Source organism: Falco punctatus (genome assembly GCF_963210335.1).
Source record: "Falco punctatus genome assembly, chromosome: 1".
Taxonomy (NCBI): Eukaryota; Metazoa; Chordata; class Aves; order Falconiformes; family Falconidae; genus Falco; species Falco punctatus.
The window spans coordinates 36,805,346-36,824,797 of NC_137580.1; the positions used below are offsets into that span (position 1 = coordinate 36,805,346).

General features: G+C 37.2%; 1 long non-coding RNA gene across 1 annotated transcript in view; it reads right to left on the reverse strand.

Annotated features, from left to right (window-relative positions):
- Positions 1–18,993, reverse strand: part of LOC308057147 — a 122,089-nt gene extending 103,096 nt beyond the window's left edge. The window contains exon 1 of the long non-coding RNA XR_013925156.1: positions 1,700–18,993. This is a non-coding gene — a long non-coding RNA (uncharacterized lncRNA). The remainder of the gene's footprint in view (positions 1–1,699) is intronic.
- Between the last annotated feature and the right edge of the window lie 459 nt (positions 18,994–19,452).

Genomic DNA, 19,452 nt, shown 5'->3' on the forward strand with positions numbered 1-19,452 from the left:
CTCTCAAAGTATAGAGGAGCTTACATTATTTATATGTTAATGGTCAGGGTCACACTGCCAACACATTCCTCAGTTCCCTCTCACTAAAAGGAAAAAAAAATATGAAGCTTTAAATAATTCAGATATCATTGAAGAGAAATTGGAAGACTTGTTGGGCAAATATCAAAGTAATCTAAAGCTGGTATGTGTACAAGACATACTGTGCAATGGCATGAGCAGAGTTGTTATTTTGGGAACGTTTCTGCTTGCACTGCAAAGTTTAATAGACCACTGACTGTGAAATCAGTTGTCTTCCACTTATGTTTTTCTTCCTTTCATTTTTTTGTAATTCTGAGCCATCCTCTAATGAATAAAGTTTATTAATTATTGCTTGACTTTGCTAGCCCCTGAAGTGCAATTAAACAAAATTACTACAAATTCAAGGAGATATATGTGTTCAAGCAAAGTGCAAAAACAAAGTTGGGTGAGAACAAATTGTTCAAAAGCCATGTACTTAACAAGCAGTGCGTGCTTACTTGTAATATAGCATAGTATAGCCTAAAAGACAGTATGTAAAATCTTCAAAAAGGCCAGGAGGGAGGACAGTAATACATTAATATAAGAGCTTTTGTACTCAAAAGAGATTATTCTTAATGTCTTTAATGGCATCCTTATTAGCTCTGTTTGAATTTCCTTTATGGGGAAGAGGGGAGGGGAAAAAAAAAGGCAAGCAATTGTTTTAATACCACTGTCAGCATTATGCTGAGCCTGACCTCTCCTTCAAGATCAGATACTTCTCCATTCTATCACATGTCATTTGGAGCTGTCCATGATTACTTTTCCTGCACTGCAACCGTAATTGCAGTGTCTCTGACTTTACCTATGCAAGTAAAGGTGCAGTTCAGGACCTTCCACTTAGCCATTCTATTTTCCAGTTCAGTACCATAGAATGGATTGGGATGGAAAAGACCTGAAAGCCCATCCAGTCCCACCCCCCTGCCACAGGCAGGGACACCTCCCACCAGCCCAGGTTGCTCCCAGCCCCGTCCAGCCTGGCCTGGGACACTGCCAGGGATGGGGCATCCACAGCTGCTCTGGGCAGCCTGTGCCAGCATCTTGCCACCCTCACAGGGAAGAATGTCTTCCTAATATCTAATAAAAATCTACTCTCTTTCAGTTTAAAACCATTACCTATTGTCCTATCACTACAATCCCTGATAAAGAATCCATCCCCATCTTTTCTGTAGGCCCCTGTTAGGTACTGGAAGGCCGCTATAAGGTCTCCCCTGAGCCTTCTCTTCTCCAGGCTAAACCACCCCAACGCTCTCAGCCTGTCTTCACAGGAGAGGTGCTCCAGCCCTCTGATCATTTTTGTGGCCTTCTTCTGGACCCGCTCAAGCAGGTCTATTTATTTTTTGTGCTTCCTTATATCTTCACATTCTGCTTCCCTGAATGATCCCATCACCAGTTCCAAGACCAAAGGCAGTTAGAGGCCAACTTAGTTACTGGCTCAGGCCTACACAAGGCCTAACTTTTAGATTCTCCACTGTTCACTGAGATTCACAAGCTCATGTAAAGAACATGATCTCACTGCAAAGAAAAGTTTAGCTACTACTAATCAGAGTCAAAAACCAGCATGATTAATGGCTTACTGCGTGACCACCAGTACTGATGAAATTCATAGCCCTTAAAAAGAAACCCAAACAAACTACATACACACATTTCCAGAGATAATTCTTTCCTCTCCAGAAACATGTCTTCACAGGACTCACACTCAGGAACTCTGTTTTGTGACTATATGAAGTAAATAACATTTTATTATTTTTAAATGATCAAGGAACAGGGACATACACTATTATCCTAATACTTTTATTCTGTATACCATATACAGAATTTTTTAATGAAATATGTGGGGTGCTAAGATTCAAACTCTTCTACTTTTCTGGATTTAAACCAATTTTTTTAATTTTCTTTTTTCCAGAAAATTACTCTAAACACTGGACTAACAGGGAATCTAGTCTCACACATGTCTCTGCTCTTCTGTTGAAGGTTTTGCCTATGCAAACATGCCAGAGGTTTCCACCAGCCCTGCACAGCAGGCCAAAGAGATAATTATACTTCCCCTTTCAAGTCAGTCTGGCTTTTTGCTTCCCAGGCTGTAAATCCACAGTATAGCACAAGATGATGTTGTAAGTGTAAATGGGAATAGCCAGCTCTCATACCCTCTAAAAGTTTCCTTGAGGCACTAACAGAAAGGCTAGCTGGTGATCTGAAATGCCATGCATTCAATGAACTGTACACTTCAGGAAATCACCTCGCTAAAATGGATGGTTTTCTGCCCCTAATTCTGATCAACTCAGAAAAGAAAATGTTAGAGGTCCTGTCTCACCAGTTTTGTAACAGAACTGCTTGGTTTGACAGGCTCTAGCCTTACAAAAAGCTTCAAAAATATCCCTACTGTGTTTCCTCTCTGATAATAAATCAGGCTATCATAAATGGGGCTTGTTTGCTGTCCAGAATCTTTAAATCACAGTACTAACCTAAAAAAAGGCTGAGTAAAAGTTTCCAGAATTAAGCAAGTCTTATTCTAGAATGAAGTAACCGTGGTTAGAATTCCCTTTCTTAATGTAGCAGAAGTCTAGCCCGCTATGGGGGACTAAAATAATAACATACTTACATCATTTCTTGAGAAGCCCTAATAACTCCTTGTTTGCAGCAACTCTTTGAAAATCATGCAGCATAAAAGAGAATAATAATGAAGCTTTGCTTTGAAATAGCACTTCTTACCAGCACAATTCAAAGCTTGTTATGAATTAACTAGTATCAGTATCATTCAGATGAGTAACTAACACACAAAAGGAATTTCTAGCCCGAGGACATGGGTCACAGTCAAGGCCATACTGAGTAGGCCGCATTGTTCTGAAAATAAATTATTTCCAGTCTTTTCTCTGTCATAACATTCTTTTAGTCACAGCTGACAATTTTTAAACTTATTGTGCTCCTTCTGTGATCTGTGGAACTGGTGGAAATTTCAGATGCACGCTAAAATATTGCTGTTAATACAAGAATCAAACTCAAATGGAGAAACAATGAATAGTACACACATATTAGAATAGCAAAGAAGAGAAATGGAAGTGAGGTACTTGTTTCTCCAGAGGAGCCTCAGATGTGGGCTTAGTTCATCTTTTTAGCTGATCCCATACAATGGGAGGAAAAACTGTATCATAAAGGATTCATAGGTAAGCATAGGTTAACACATTGTACATTTCACCTACTAAAAGAAACATGTGAGGAGAGAGCATTTCAGATACCTTACTCGATATTTATATCTAACCTTCAGGAGCAGAAGCCTGGTGCTGTATTCAGTTGGCAGCTAAGTTCATAAAGCTGTGTTAATGCATGCTCTCACAGTGCTAAGAATATGACCCTGAGCTATTTCACTACATATTTTTCTGAATAACCTGTAATCTCCCTTTCCATAGATGGGTTCCAGCCTTTACATTGAATTTGTTACTTCAGTTTAGGGCCATCTCCCTGTTACTCCATATACTGCAAGTCCCAAAACCTTGAGCTACTTACTGTGGGGAGAAGACAAACCCACTTTCTTTCCTGAGTTCCCATGCCATTACACCTGGCCATCATCTATCTCCCTGCAACAAGTACCTCAAGCCTGATGGTAGCGCCTCCTTCCACTAGTCTATTTCAGTTGAAGCTGAACACCTGCAATAGAATATTTTTAATCATTTGTGAAGGTACTGATTCAGGTGAATGCAATCAGGCATCTCACCAGCCTGGCTGAAGTGTTTCCAGCCACTCACATCCTATCTCACATTCCAGTAAAAGAGAAAAACAAAACCAAAAAAACCCAAACAGAAAAAACAACAACAAAAAAGGCCTTTAAAAAGTCTTTCCTCCTGCTCTGCCGCATCTGTTTTTTCCTGTGCCGAGAGGCAAAGACTTTACAGCTTTGAAGGCTTAGTATGTGAACATAGACATTTACAAACCAGGTTTCATTTGTACCACCTGTGAACAGGTAAGCACCCTTACCCTCAGTTGGTAGCATCAGCTAGCATAATAACCCCTGAAATCTCTACCTTCTCCTTGCTCTCTCTACTCCCAATCTCTAACCATTTTCCTCTACACAAGCTTTAAAATAAGAGATGTTCAGACACTTACATAGATTTTTGCCACCCTACACTCAGCCCAGTACTTTGTCCCAAATAAGACCTGTATCAGCTTCAGGACTAGCAACAACTAGAGTTCTCCCTATTCCTTTTATAAAGCTTCCAATCTATTTTATCAGTCTAAAAATGTATTGTCTTTCCAAAGGCAAACAAAATCCATGAAGAACCTCTTAAACAATGCACTGCAGCATGCAAAGATCCACAGGTTCCCTCCGAGCAGCAGAGATTTTTCAGCATTGCAGTAAGACAGACCAAGTAGCAGCTTTCATAAAATTAATCAGTATTTAACATGATGGGGAACCATGTTGATAAATTTGTGCTCTAAAATGGTAGAATCACTTAAGAGTAAAATTCGTACGTAATTTTAAATCAAAATGCTAATCAGCTAACCTTAAATCAACTAAAAGGTAGATAGAGGGTTGGAGAAACATTAAGGCTGTATTCTAATTTGGTACAGCTTTCCTTATGCTCTCTATGAATTTCTGATAATACTGCATACAGTAAAGGTTCTAACAACCATTCATAAATTATGAAGTATTTAAAATCAAAAGTATATGTATTGGAAGTCTAATATCCTTTCTGTTCTCTGGTCATAATTATGTGTTCACTTTATCACCATTTCCTAGATTTTTCTTTTAATAAAGAACATGTCACTTGCTCTGTAGCACAGATGCTGAAATGAAGAAAAAGAAGAGTTCTGCTGTTTATGGACCTAATTCTTACATGAGCAACACAAGGTGCATGAGACACAACTTCTCATGTAAGAACCACCTCTGTGACTATGAACAGCACATTCTGTGAGTGAAACAAGGATCAAAATTTTGGAGGAGCTCCTAATATCAGTAAAGTCACAGAAGAGCATTGATTTACAATCTCAGAAAGTGAGAGACAAATGCAGATTGTTTCCTGAATGCTTCCCAGTGTCTGGCTGAAAAAGAAAGAAATAGCATAGGAGAAAGTAGCCCACATTCCAGAGACAGGGTGAATGCTACAGTATGATAGCTAATGAATCAAACATAAATCTGTGAGAAATGGAGAAATTGCTACATAGTTAAGGATTCTGGCAGAGAAGGTAACTGCCATTTTAACATATGTTTTTTGACAACTGATTTAAGCAAGAGAAATCTAAACAGTCTGCAATTCCTCTGAAAGGCAAAAAAACATTAGCTATAAATAGCTTCTTTTGGTTGGTGATTATTGCTCCTTCACAGTTTAAAAAGCAAAATTAAGTCTTTCTAATCAATTCACTTGTTTCATATACATCAACAGATGCAAAAGATCATTTAGGGGTGTGAGGAAGTCTGGATCATGTTAGAAAGCTCATGCGTGCAACATATTTGTTATTCCCCTGTTGTTATTCGCCACAGCATATGATAATAGAAGAGTTACCTAAGTGTGCACATCAATATTTCCATTTTCCATCCATGAATGCAACCAGTCTGTATGGTAAATTACACATTGACTGGTCAGTGTACATGCCAAGAAGAGGCCATAGGAAGATATAAATTACTTTTTGCTCTAATTTGTACTTAGGCCATCTAACAGCATTTTGCTGCACTGCATAGATTATATCAGCCTTAACTCATTCAAGAACAGCAACTCACTTAGCAACATTAAGGACTATGCAGGAGGATTAATATGTTCGTATTTCATGAAAACATGGTTAATTAGTAAATTATTACTTTGGGTTTGGGTGTTGGGGTTTTTTTTTGTTGTTTGTTTCACCTCTGTGCAGTCTGTGAGCAATGCTTACTGGGAACCGTGCTCACTTCCACATGGCATAGACAGAGTGATACCAGACGCTGTGACAGTTCTGACGTGTAAGGTAGCTAGACCAAGCCCTGATGTAAATGTCCTCTAATCACAAGTAGCAAAACACACATATATATGGACTACAGATGGCTATAACATTTAAGTACCACAAAGGATATGAGCCACATAAAGCTATCTCTTTCTTATGTACAATTGACTACATTCTAATTCACTAAATTGCTCCCTGATGTTTGCCTGCCATAGGATAACCCAAAAGAGCCCCAAACTATGTAACCAAACTATGGTTACAGAATCACCTGTCACTCCAGCCCTATCTAGCAGAAATTACTGACTGTGCATGCCAATGATGCTGAGCAGAAATGACAACCCTTTCCTTAGCTGTGTTTGGACATAGCTCAGTCGCTTCGCTAAATAGTAACTGAGCACAACTGCTTCAGCAAAGAGCAGCTTAGAGGTGCAGCAAGGTCCATCAACCAGGAATACCCAAGAGTTTTCTAGTACTGTTACTGTGCAGTAAGTAACACAGTCCTTTACATGCACTGCTGAATTCACTTAAGAACATGCTGCCTCTCTAAAACAAATAGATGACTTAGCAGTCCTCTGGTTTTCTTATGTTTTCACTTGCTTATTCAGGCACTGTGTAAATCTGAGATCTCTGGTAAAGCCATTATAAACAACTTTAAGCCTGATCCCATTAATGAGCCCTGCATTCATGTAAAGGATTGTTAAACGGTAATAGTTTAACAGGAAGAATGAAAAAGTAATTGCTTTAATGGTGCTACAATCTGGCACTAAAATATGTTGAAGTTTTTCCCCAAAGGTAAACCTTTAAAAAACCAGCCTACTAAAAGGGCATTTCTGTGTTTGTGTGTCTGTGTATTTGTATGCAAGGGTAGTACTAGGAAATACTCTCAGGCACTGAAATATACATATCTAGCATGCATAAATTAATGTTATAGAGGTTTTGTGTACATGCCAGGAATGACACAAGCACGAAAGATGACAGTAATATGTTTTGTTTGATTAGTATTGACATAAAAACATCACATTACCATTTGTTTTCTTTATGAAACTCAAGACTGGAAATTTTCTCTCTAACATAATATATTTACACACAAGGAGAGTAAATGTTCAATTAGCAGTAAAATAACAGTTACTATAAAAATTATAAGAAAATTACTTCTACTTTGAAATGTCATTTGCAGTAACAATACCTGTAGGGGAAAGTATTCTGAAAAAGGAGAGTATGATGTCTGATTAAAAGCATTATTTTAATTTAATCTATTTATGCAAGATGCTTAACAAGTTATACTTGAAAGAGAAATAGACTGAAAACCTTATTCTATTCATTTTTTTCCTACTGTGTATACCATTACGACATTTGGATACCTATTAGATGATTAAGCACAACTAATATTTCACATTAATTTTTTATTAAATGCAATACAGAATATTAAATGCAACATACAATAAATACATCCAAGTATGTTTACAACAATCAGTCAGTATGTCTTATTTGATTTATACTGCAGGGCTTGGATTTTGTCACTCATTTTTGACAAGGGAAATTGCTTCCTTGTGCCCTAAAGCATATATCCTTCGGGGATTATAATGCACACTAGTAAAAGGGAAAGCCTTACAGGGAAATACGACCCAACAACCTAAAGTAATATTTGTTTGAATGAGTTTACACGCTTTTTCTTCCTCTACTCTCCCTTTTTAGAAAACTGATGAGAAGACTTGTGAAACAGGATTTTCCTCCAAGTATATTCTGAAAAATGACCTTAAATAGCACGTTAATATTCATAGCTCTGACATTCAGTATTCAGTAGTTTATATCCCTGCTTCCTTTTCAAAAGGAAGACATAGGCCCTTGCTATCCTCTATAACACCTTGAAACGATGACAACCTCACTTGACGCAAACGCCATCACTTCACGTGACCACTGAAGTTTGTTTACTGAGACTTCTGTACACTGGGCAGTCTGTTTACCTGGCCACAAGAACTCACCTGCCACATTAAGAAAACCTGGCATCCAATACAATCACAGTTCCTCAGATAAAAGTGACAGTCTTTTCCCTGGCATGTTACTGTACTTCCTTGATCTACAGTCTGAAAGTGTTACATGTCCTTGCACATTATTTTAAAGTGTTTCTTCCCTCCTGCCTTGAAGCAATTCTGTTTGTCTTGCACAAAGTATTACTTTCATGCAAGTTTGGCCTTATCAGTAAAAGTTTTCCTACTGCCTTTGACACATGAAAGTATAAAAATAATTTTAGTCTACATACAAAAAGGAAATGATGGAATTTTAGCCACATATTTTATACCTCTACATTGTGGTTAAAGAGAATTAGTGTGGAAAAAAGAGAAGCCTTGTACTTTCAGCCAATAAACACCTGACAGACAACACTGTAGGAATTCAGTCTGCAGCCCTAAATTGTAGCAAAGAAAGTGCTTTTGACATCAACATCCCTGAAATAGGCCTCAGAGCAAAGTTAATTTTTAAGTATTTTTGAATCAGATGCTGATAGAGAACACAGAGCATGTCAGACGTATTTATTATTTAAATCAAGCTGCTGTCCAGACAAAAAAAATGGATAGTAAATGGGTTTTGTATTTTAGAAATTCTAATTTTAAAAAAGATACAACTTGTTACTCAGTGTATTTTAAATTCCTTTCAATTTTGCTTGCTAATACATACAGGACCCAGAATTAACTAAATATTTCTCAATCCAGCCCCCAGTATTTACAGACATCCCCCATCGGGGATTGGGGGGGAAACCAAGCAGCCGCAGATGACTGCCTGCCACTGCATCCGCACGCCGGCCCCCTGGTTAAGAAGTTTGAGGACCCCGGACGTAGAGTATTGACCTATATTACTCACTTAAATAATGCACCCTAAAAATAATACCATATCAGATGCTTTTCCACACAGAATTATTCTCAAATAATGTCCTCAGCTAAGAAAGGGGGGTGGGGTGGAGAATACCAAAACCTCAAACTTTTCATTTTCAAGACAGTAAGTAATTTACAGGATAACATAAATAATCACATATTCATTACTCACATAATAAAAAAAAAACCACATGCAAAATGGGATTGTTATCCAAAATTAATTTGAGTTACTCAGTCTATCAGGCTCAGATACAAACTCTGATTTATATATCAGATCTTAATGATAGTTTCACTTACCAGGATGAAAAGTTAATGAAATTCTTTTCTTTGGGATCAGAAGCAGTATTTTCATTAGAAACTCAGTACTTTCTATTTTCTAATTATATAAATGGTCTGTTCAGAACCCTTCAGGTTCCCCTGAAAACCCTCCTGGAGCCTCAGCTTTCTCATTGAATGGTATTCAGTTGATCTGAATGATAATTCCTGGTTAAACTCTCAATTCTTTATACTCTAGTCCATTTTCCACTTTCTCAGGCCTCTCTCCTCCTTTTAGCATTAATCAATGAATTATGTTCAGCTGAAATACTATTCATGCAAAACAGAAACCTTAAAACTTTGAGCATTTATGATAAAACTAATTGCATGACACAATATCATGCCAGAAGTAATTTTTAAGAGCTCACAACATGCTTTCTCAACACAGAGAAACAATTTCCATCCACTGTTATTCCTAACCACATTCTGAAAAATATACACAACCTATGCACAGCTCAGTTCTGCCATTATGTTTAAGCATCACACAGTGTTGTTTTATACCAGGAGTTAAGGTCATTTGTTTACACTTAAATGCTTAATTAGAAGACCCATCTCAGTCAGGGAAGAGTGTTGATTTGAGGAAGAGTTGTTACGTAGTGAAGTCTGGAAACAAACACTTTGCTAACTGTATAAGCTCATAAGGCTTTCTAAAGCTGTTTTTTTTTTTTTTTATTTTAATAACATAAAGGAGTGTAGTAGATGGGGAAGTCAGTATCACAGCTCTAGATTTATAGCTGTCCTGGTTTATTACGCTGTAAATAAAACCACTGCAGAAATGGTCAATGGTTTATATCTGAATTGAGCGGCACTTCTCAGTGAGATATACATCACAAAAATATCATCCTTATTTCACTCAGCTTGTCTCTCAAGGGAGAAACCATTCTCAGGAAGAGTTCAGAGGCATTTCCTTTGCAGCTCATGCTCAAAGCATAGTCATGAGGCTTGATGAGTATGTTTAAACCAAAACTATGGATGCTGTAATTGCTAAGTTGTCACAGATATAATTAAGCCTCTGTTCTATGGGGCTGTTGGTACTCCATCTCACATCTTGACTTAAAAGCTAACAGTGCTGTTATGGCCTTTATACTGTCCTGCACTTGGGAGGAATCATCCCACTTCTTTTTCCAGAAGCCAAGGAAAATAGAGACTGAAAAAATAGATTAAATTCTCCTTTCACGCTAAATTTCCTCACTACCCATTTAGTCAAAGTGCCTTTGAGGGACACTTAGCCCATTTGGAACTGAATATTCCTGAAAGTTGACTGTATGCTTCAGCTGTAATACTATTTGGGAAACAGTTTATTTCTCTGTTATAGCAGACTACAGGTATAAGAAAAAACCTCAGAATCCTGATTCTGACCAAAACAAAGCATCAGAGAATGTGAAAGAAAAATTAAAGTCACAGTTAAGTACAGTTTACTAGAAAAAAATTATAATTAAATATAGCTTCTGGATGCTTACGAAGAACAGAAACACACTGGGATGGGACAAGCCAGAAAGGCAAAGGCTTAGCCAAGAATATACATTGCATCTTATACACACAGCAAACTTAATCAGGCTGCTATATCAACTTGTGCATCCATTAATTTTATATGCTTTCCATTACTAAAAAAAATAAAAGAATCCAAGAATATATGTTGGTAAGGTTTATGCAGGCTATAGATAAAATATTTTGCCTCAATCGTTGCAATGCTAACTGGTGGCCATAGGATCTTTTGCTGGTGATCTATGAAAATAGTGACAAGAATAATGTTTGAGTATATAAGCAAACTGATAGGCACCTGGATTATTGAAATATTTAAATAATCCCCCCCTTCCTTTAAAGTAGGGAAAGGTCTTCTGAAACCCCTGCTACATAGCTGGATAGCACCAATTTATGAAAATGATGAGCAAATGAATGTCACATTTAGCTTATCAGCGGCCTGACTGAAGCAAATCTCCGTACCACCTGTGTTGTCATCAGTATTGGGTATCCAGAAAGCTCAAGAATGTGATAGCAGAATCTAAGAGAAGTACTTCTTGCACAGCAAACATGGATGAAGTCCTCTGATACTGAAGTCTGCATTGCCATTTTCAGTACTTGAATATTTTGTGGTTAAAGGTCTTCTGTGTGCAACACTTGCAATGGCAAGTTTCACTCACATTAACCTCTATGAAAAAATGGAACATTAATAGTTCCACTAAATTGCATTAATTGTAAGTACAGTGAATTCAGACATCAAAACACTGGGAAACAAGTATATAAGAAACATTTTTATTCATGACTTTCAACTTTTGGAATGAAGTGGCTGGATTTTTTTCCTTAAAACACATATTTTCATTTTGCAGAGTATATTGCGTACAGTAGTCAATATCTATACACTGCCCTTAAGTCCTTTCCTTCTTTGCCAGTTCTTAAACTGTTAAAGGAAATATGTAATATAAGCAAGATATATTAAGTTTCATCTTGCTAGGCAAAACCCTCACTTGCAGGTATAGATGTGTAGGTTGAAAGAAAGAAACAGGATTGTCTCAGTACTATTCCTTATCTCATGCAGCCAGAGCTACAGTTAAGATTATTTTGGAAGTATTTTTGCTCAAAAAAAGATTAGACTCTGAAATGGACTTTATGGACTACTGTAGCCTTGATTTTTTTCTCTTTACTGACTGTTCCACAAAATCCAACAATGTAATATGCCTCAGGTTTGCATAGCATGATGAGCCATACACAGGGTTTTCTTTAAATAGTTTTTTCTTCAAGGGGACAAAACTGAGGTTGGCTAATGTTTGAGCACCTGCTTCTTCTGTCACAGTCAATAACTGTAGATGTCAGTGTGGTACTAGCAATAGCAGCTGCTGGTTTCCCCGTAAGAAGCCACAAATGAGGCAAAACAAAAATGAGGCCAAAGACAAAAACTGACTAAAACTTTAATTAACCTTTACATGCCTCTAGTAATAGCACAAAATCTAAAAAGACATAGAACTACTAGGAGCATCAGTAGTCTGAAAGCATGTGATGCTATCACTGTTAAGCCACCAGGCTGTATTAGCAGTATAGCCCACTGCTCAACATAAAGTGATTCTTTCCCTCTGTTCAGCACTTGCGAGGACACAGAGGAGATGGAGTTAGACTTTCCTTGAAGGTGCATGGTAGTAGGACAAGGGGCAATGGTCACAGGTTGAAACACATTTTGGGTTTCCTGGAGAGCTTATGGAATCTCCAGAGATACTCAAAACTAGACCACAAAGCCCTGAGAAGCACAATCTGATGAGACCTGTGTTAGACTACATGACCTCCAGAGGTTCCTTCCAACCTAAATTACAATTCTGTGCAATCTACTAGTAAAAAACATGAAGACACATGTAGGGGACTTGTGAAGCAAATCACTGTCTAGAAAAGGGAAAGCCAAGAAAAAGCAAAGATGGTTGACTGGGAACATAGAAAATATAGACATTTTATCAAAGGTTATGTTGGACAAGACAACATAATGCAAAACTAAGAATGATAGTTACCGCCAAGCCAAGAACAGTATTAACTGTTCAAAGAGAGCATTTGTTGACTAGAAGTGTACTTAACACTTCTAGTGGCCAATAAGGAGAAAATAAAATAGCCAATGTCAACAGAAAAACACAGTTTAAAACTGTCTTCTGTCAGACCCTTTCTAGAGTTTCTCATGGTACTTTCTGCTCAGCCTGCTAAAGTCCCTCCTATTACACTTCTGTAGTGTTGCTGATATTTCAAGCGTTATTGATTATATTGTTGATATATGATTATTGATATATTATTGATTATAACTACCCTGTGACCAAGCAATACTACAAGTTTGACATTATTCTGCTAAAAATGATTTTATACTCATTAACATGTTTCCATTAAATTTCTGTTTTTCCATAAAGTGATTCACATTTTTCAATTTGGGGCCAAAATAAGACATTTTAAAATTCTGATGTTTCAAAATATTTGACATACTCATTTTCAGAATTATTTTTTTCATTTGACATCAAGCACAATAGAAGGAGCACTGTGCAGGGATACTTGTTTCACTTTCATTTTCTTTTTGTACTTTATTTTTTTGTCCATCTGTATCTCTTTGTAACACAGCTTCTTCAAATAGAAATAGTAACTTCAGTCTAACAAAAAGAGTTAAAGGGAAAAGAAAATCAAGGAGGAAGAAGAAAGAATTAACCACAAAAAATTTATAGGTTTCTAAAGCATTTTTCATCTGCATATAACTGGTATTTTAGAAGTTCAAATTTTTAACATTTTCTTAAACCATTACCAATCCAGTTCCTAAGAGAACAGCCTTTACTTTCACTCTGAGTTTATTTATCCTCCTGTACAGTATGTTTTGGATCTGACAGCAAATTTCAGGCATATTTGAAAAAAAACACTTAGGGATAGGTTCCTGAAAAAGCTCTGCACAACAACTGGCTTCATACCCATGAAGCTACAGGAGCTTGGCTTCCAAGAAGCTAAGATGCAGTGTATTCTGCTGAATGGCAGTCAAAGGGCAGCAGCCAGTTTGCGTGTCAGCACACTTGCATAAAGTAGTGAAGGCCCACTTATTTATTCCGTGCCAGCAATAGAAACCAAACACCTGGGGAACAAGATCCTGGACTAGCCCCTAGTTCAGGGGTGGCATTTTGTTTCCTCGACTGCCACTTATGAGACTAAGTACTCAAAATACATGCAAGTCAAACGGCTGCAGTTTAGCTCTTCTGCTGAATAGACATCATTATTAGGAGGCTGTTTATCTCCCACACTGGGAAGAAAAATTACCAAAAAAAAAAGTCTATTCATAACTGGAATGTCTGCTGTCTATACATAACACATAATATGCAGTCTTACCATTCCTTAAGTTTTGTACTTTGAATCTCCACATTCCATGGACCTATCAAACTGTGCTTATATTATGCAGCAGCACTGCAAATGTACTTCCTTTAAAATTTACTGTAGGGCTTTAAAAGAGTTACCAGAAAATTTAAGAATGCCTGGATTACAGTTAGACCATATCTACTTCTGCAAATGTTATTACTAGGATGTGTAAGATTATGCAATCAAGCCAATTATAATTACACTGTAGAATAATAGCATTCTGCAATTTCAATGCCAATAGGATTTCAAAAGCATCCATAATAAATTTCTAGACATAATGCAACTGATTTCCTGTGTTTCGAATAGGATTTTCTTCTTTTCTGAAGTTGAATAACATATTTCCATTTCCAAGGTTCACAACTGAGTTAGACCGCATTTTTAATGTAATTTGTTTTGTTAGTATTAGGTCAATAACTATCTTTCAATAAATGCATTAACAATGCAAAATGAGGGATTCTTTAACATTTTAATCCCCAATTATGTTCTCCCAACCACAAATTTTCTTCTCCTTCTAAGGCATCTATGAAGAAAACACATTCAATTTCATTTTAAAATGCCTTGAGGACAGGTATAAGTACTGGGGAACCTATTGACATAAGCAGAACCTTTCTGTACAACCATTTATTTTGAGATGTAGTTTAAGTGACTCCAGTTCTACCACATTGATTACTTGTTAATTATAGCCTTCTTTTGGCCCCCTCCCCAATCCCATCCTTCTGAGTTCTGGTCATCATGGACCAACAATTTGCCCACATGAGAAGGCCTCCATATGGAGGGTCAGGAAAAAAAAAGCTTCAGTCACAACAACTTAGTGCTGGTTTTAGCTGGAGCAGGGTTAATTTTCTTCACAGTAGCTGGTATGGGGCTATGCTTTGGATTTGTGCTGGAACCAGTGCTGGTAACACAGGGGTGTTTCAGTAGCTGCAGAGCAGCACTGGCACAGAGCCGAGGCCTCTTCTGCCTCTCACCCACCCAGCAGCGACCAGGCTGGGGGGCACAAGGAGCTGGGGGGGACACAGCCGGGACAGCTGGCCCCAGCTGACCCAAGGGATGTTCCAGACCATGTGGCATCATGCTCAGGGTATAAAGCTGAGGGAAGAAGAAGGAAGGGGGGCATGTTTGGAGTGATGGCATTTGCCTTCCCAAGTAACCATTAACACATGATGGAGCCCTGCTTTCCTGGGGATGGCTGAGCATCTGCCTGCCCATGGGAAGTGGCAAACAAATTCCTTGTTTTGCTTTGCTCGTGCACGCAGCTTTTGTTTTACCTATTAAACTGCCTTTATCTCAGCCCATGCGTTTTCTCACTTGAACCCTTCCAGTTCTCTCCCTCATCCCACCCGGAGGGAGTGAGCATGTTTAGTTGCCAGCTGGCGTAAAACCACAAAAGACTTCCAAAGACCTTCAGAGATATATGTGCTCATTCATCTTGGTGATTCTTGCTTACAGTATTGGTGAGCTGAGCATTTTAGCATTGTTTTATGTTCTTTGATTGGCAAGCAGCATTCTGTTTTTTTGTAGCAGCAGGCTTGTTCTAACCTACTATAATCCTTGAAGTAAAAATACATATAACTTTACCACAGAAAAAAGTCTGAAAGAATCAACCAGATTTAGCCAAGAACTTAAAAAAAAAAAAAGACAAGTATGAAGACCTTTGATTTTCTGAGGTCTCATGTTATCCAGGCATGATTTATAAGGTGGAAATGGAAAGCATAAGCAATACTGTCTACATGAAGAAGTCATTCTTTTACAGAGAATGCACTGAAAGTTTCTGCCAACTATCCCATATAAATTCATCCTCACTATCGACCTAGGAGAACATAACAGGTCTTATCCTATTGAATACACTGGTTCTGCTAATATTGACTTTTTAATGAATTCTATCTTATTAATAATTAAAAGGAAAGTTTCACTATTTTTAACTACTACTAACACTCAAATCCTCCTTTAAGCTACCAAGCTCTATACGGAGATTGTTTCCACTGGCAAATCACTGATTCTCAAAACACTTTATAAAAAATTTTACATGAATATTTGATGCACTCACATTGGAATGCTTTATGATTTGTTTTGCAGTCTACAAACTGCTGCAATAAAGATGAAAGGGATCATTGGGCTCATTGGGCCTCACAACAGAGCATTTCCATAATGTATCAGTGTGCTGATCTCAAAAAGGTCTCCTTTTCAAAACAACGAAGTATCTACATCCCCTTTTACAGAATATTAGTGAAAATAAAAAATATTTCTCCAGCAATTTCCACAATTTTACCTGTCCTGACTTTAAAATGATCAAAGAATATTTAGATCAAAAGTCCCATGACTGAAACTCCAAAGTGCCTTTGGATATCTTCCCAGGTTCCTGGCTCTGCACCTCTGTGCTGTTTTAAATCATTCAAAATACTACAAGGAGCTAAGCCTGCTAAGGAGCTCCTTTTCAATGGAAATATTTCTGATAATTTTAAATATTAAGAAATAGAGACAGTATATTTCAATCTTTTTAAGGCTACTTGCAGTGTGTTTAAAGTTTTAATTTAGTTAACACAAAAACCCAATTTCCGTGACAGGAAATTTTATTCTGAGCCATTGCTTCTCTTCTAGTACCTCTGTACACTTTCACATTTACTTTGCAATATGCAGATCAAACACCCTCTCTCTCCCCCAGATATGTGCCATACAACTAAAGTTTATCAGCATTACCATCTATATTCTGGCAAGATACAGAGACTGCAATCATCAACAAGGTTCTTGCTGTGTTAGTCACCGTGTAAGCATGAAGGAATATTTTGCATAAGCACTAGAATTGCTCGGACTGAGAATAACTGTTATGAAGTAACCTAGTAATGAATTTTTACAGCTCTTCTGAAAGTCAGGAGAGGTATTAAAACATCAGAGTAATAGAAAGTTTTCACTTTGCCTTGATTCAGCATTTATATGACACACTCCTACATTTCCACAAAATTGTGTAGGATCTGTATAATGCTATTCGTCACCTCAGTCTCTTCTACAGGACAAACCCACAATGTGTGGTTCTCCTGATGTATCCCACAGGTACAAAAGAGCAAACTGGAGTGAAATGTGGAAGCTATCCTTCAAGAAATATTACCATTAGGAAAGAATTGGGTATTCTCTGTGATACCACGAGGTATCATGGGAGCTCTTTAAGCACAAGCTAATCTCAGAATGACAAAAAATGCCAGTTTCTTTGTAAGTCATAGAGCTATTTAAGTCTTTGTTCACCTAGTTCCATGCAAAAATCTTATTACTTCCATTTCTAACAGCATAAAAATAGCAAATTTATTATTTTACTTGCAGAAAACTGCATTTCCAAACACTTAATCATTTGTTGAAAAATACTTTCAAGGCAACAAGGCTTATAACTAAATGTATACTCTGGGGCTGTGCTTTATTTTAATAAATAAAAGGTGGAGGACTTCTTTGTATAAGTTGCAACAATACTAAATGCAGGCAGCAATGTGTTCTCACTTCAAATAGCTTTGAATAAGAGTAATTTATGTGCTTCAATCTAAGTGCATTCACACACTGAGGATGTTACAATTGTGAGATTTTCTGCAGTATTAATAATTCTACACAGGGCCTTACCAATTGTTTACATTAAAGGTAAATGTTTGTCTTATTTTGCAACACACTTTATGGTACTGTACTAAAACCACATCCAGTTCATGTCTATCTACAATCTACCTCAAATCACCTTTCTAATTTCTGTATTAGCTACTATAATAGATTATGTGTTATATCATGTTCCTAACTCTATTATTTTCAGCTGTAGAGCTGGGCATTGTCATCAATATTTTACTTTTTAATCCAGCTGCATGATTTGAGTGAGTTTCTTAGTTGTACCCTTCATTTTACCTACAAAAGCGAAAGGTATAAAAGGAATTTTAGGAAGGGATTAAAGTATTTAGTCTTCCAGAAAGCGCTAAAGGTTATTTATCACATTAACTTATGTGAAACTCAAACATCTATAAATCTCTCACCAGGTCCCAAAGCACTAATAGTGGCAGTAGGCAAAATTAACCCCCCCCCAAACTACCACACAGAACATTTTACATCAAACTGTATGTGATGTAATGTTAGGTATCTCATCTAGTATGTTTTCCACATCAGCAACTAACTTAAGTGGCACCAAAATCCAAAGACCTTTCAACATGGAACCTGACACATAAGCCAGTGCCAGGAGTGCAAAACCCATTTTCTTCAAAATCCTATACATGATGCATTACTATTATGATGCATTTTTGTCTTTTTGGGGAAAAACATTAAATTTTTACTATCTAGAGAGCAGAACTGACAGGCAAGATTCATGTTGTGGTTTACTGGTTTGGCAGTGTTTGTTCTGCATGCCCATTAACTTCTCCAATTTTTCTATTTTCTTTTTAATTGGTGTTTTCTATTTTGTTTTTAATTGGTTCTTAGGAATTATAATTGAAATTATTCTTGCAGGAACCATATTGAAACACAGTTTTTGTCAATATCAAAATCTACACTCTGAAATTAATTCTGCACATTCAGTGGTGGCTATTCAGCACAAGTCTTTGCTTAACAACATTTCTTCTGCTCCCAAGGAATTTGTTTTCTTTGTGCCTATTCAACGCTAGCTACTGAAATTAGAACTGGTAGAGAAATTCTGAAAAATAGGCTGCTTAGCTGAAATCAGAGCATTAAATAAAACTGGATTATGTTGTAATTTAATTTCAAAAGAAAACTAGAAAATAAAGCTCTGACAAGATGCAAGCAGAAAAAAATATCTTCATTTTCAAATCATTCTTTGTTCAAAATCTCCAAATTGTGTAATAGCACAATAAGAAGTCTAAATTTCAACACATAGCAGTTTGACATTGTAACAGTTTGACATTGTAAAGAAGATACATTTTGATTAACGTAGTTTTAGATAAAAGAAATCTAGATTTTCCTAGAAACAAAATTAAAAATGTTAGAGCTTGTTCATGGCGGGGGGGGGGGGGGGGGGGACACGGACAAATTTCAGTGTCTTCAAGACTTTGCAAAATTTCTCATCTTTTCATATAATTAACCCTTTCTGCAGATACCTAAAGAAATTATGTTAGGACAGCATTCAAGCAGTGCCTTGGGAAGTGAGTGAAAGGAAAAAAATACAGTGGAGATGTCAGACAACTTGAAGAAGATCAACTAGCATGAGAAACCTTTTTAACCTTTTTTGGAAGCAAAAGCTAGAACCAGGTGAATTGTGCTAGACTGAAATGCCATACGTTACTGCAGCTTAGCTTTTATTGTTTGGAAGCAGAACTACCTTGATTTCTGGTAGGTATCTCTGCTCTATTGTCTCCAAATGCCCTCTCCATGTCCCAAAGAAAGAATTCTAGTTCAGACAGCAGCAGCTGCTTCTTCAATCTGATCTATAAAAGCCTTGGTCAAACGATGGAATAAATCAAGCTTTCTCAGTCACCCTGGACAT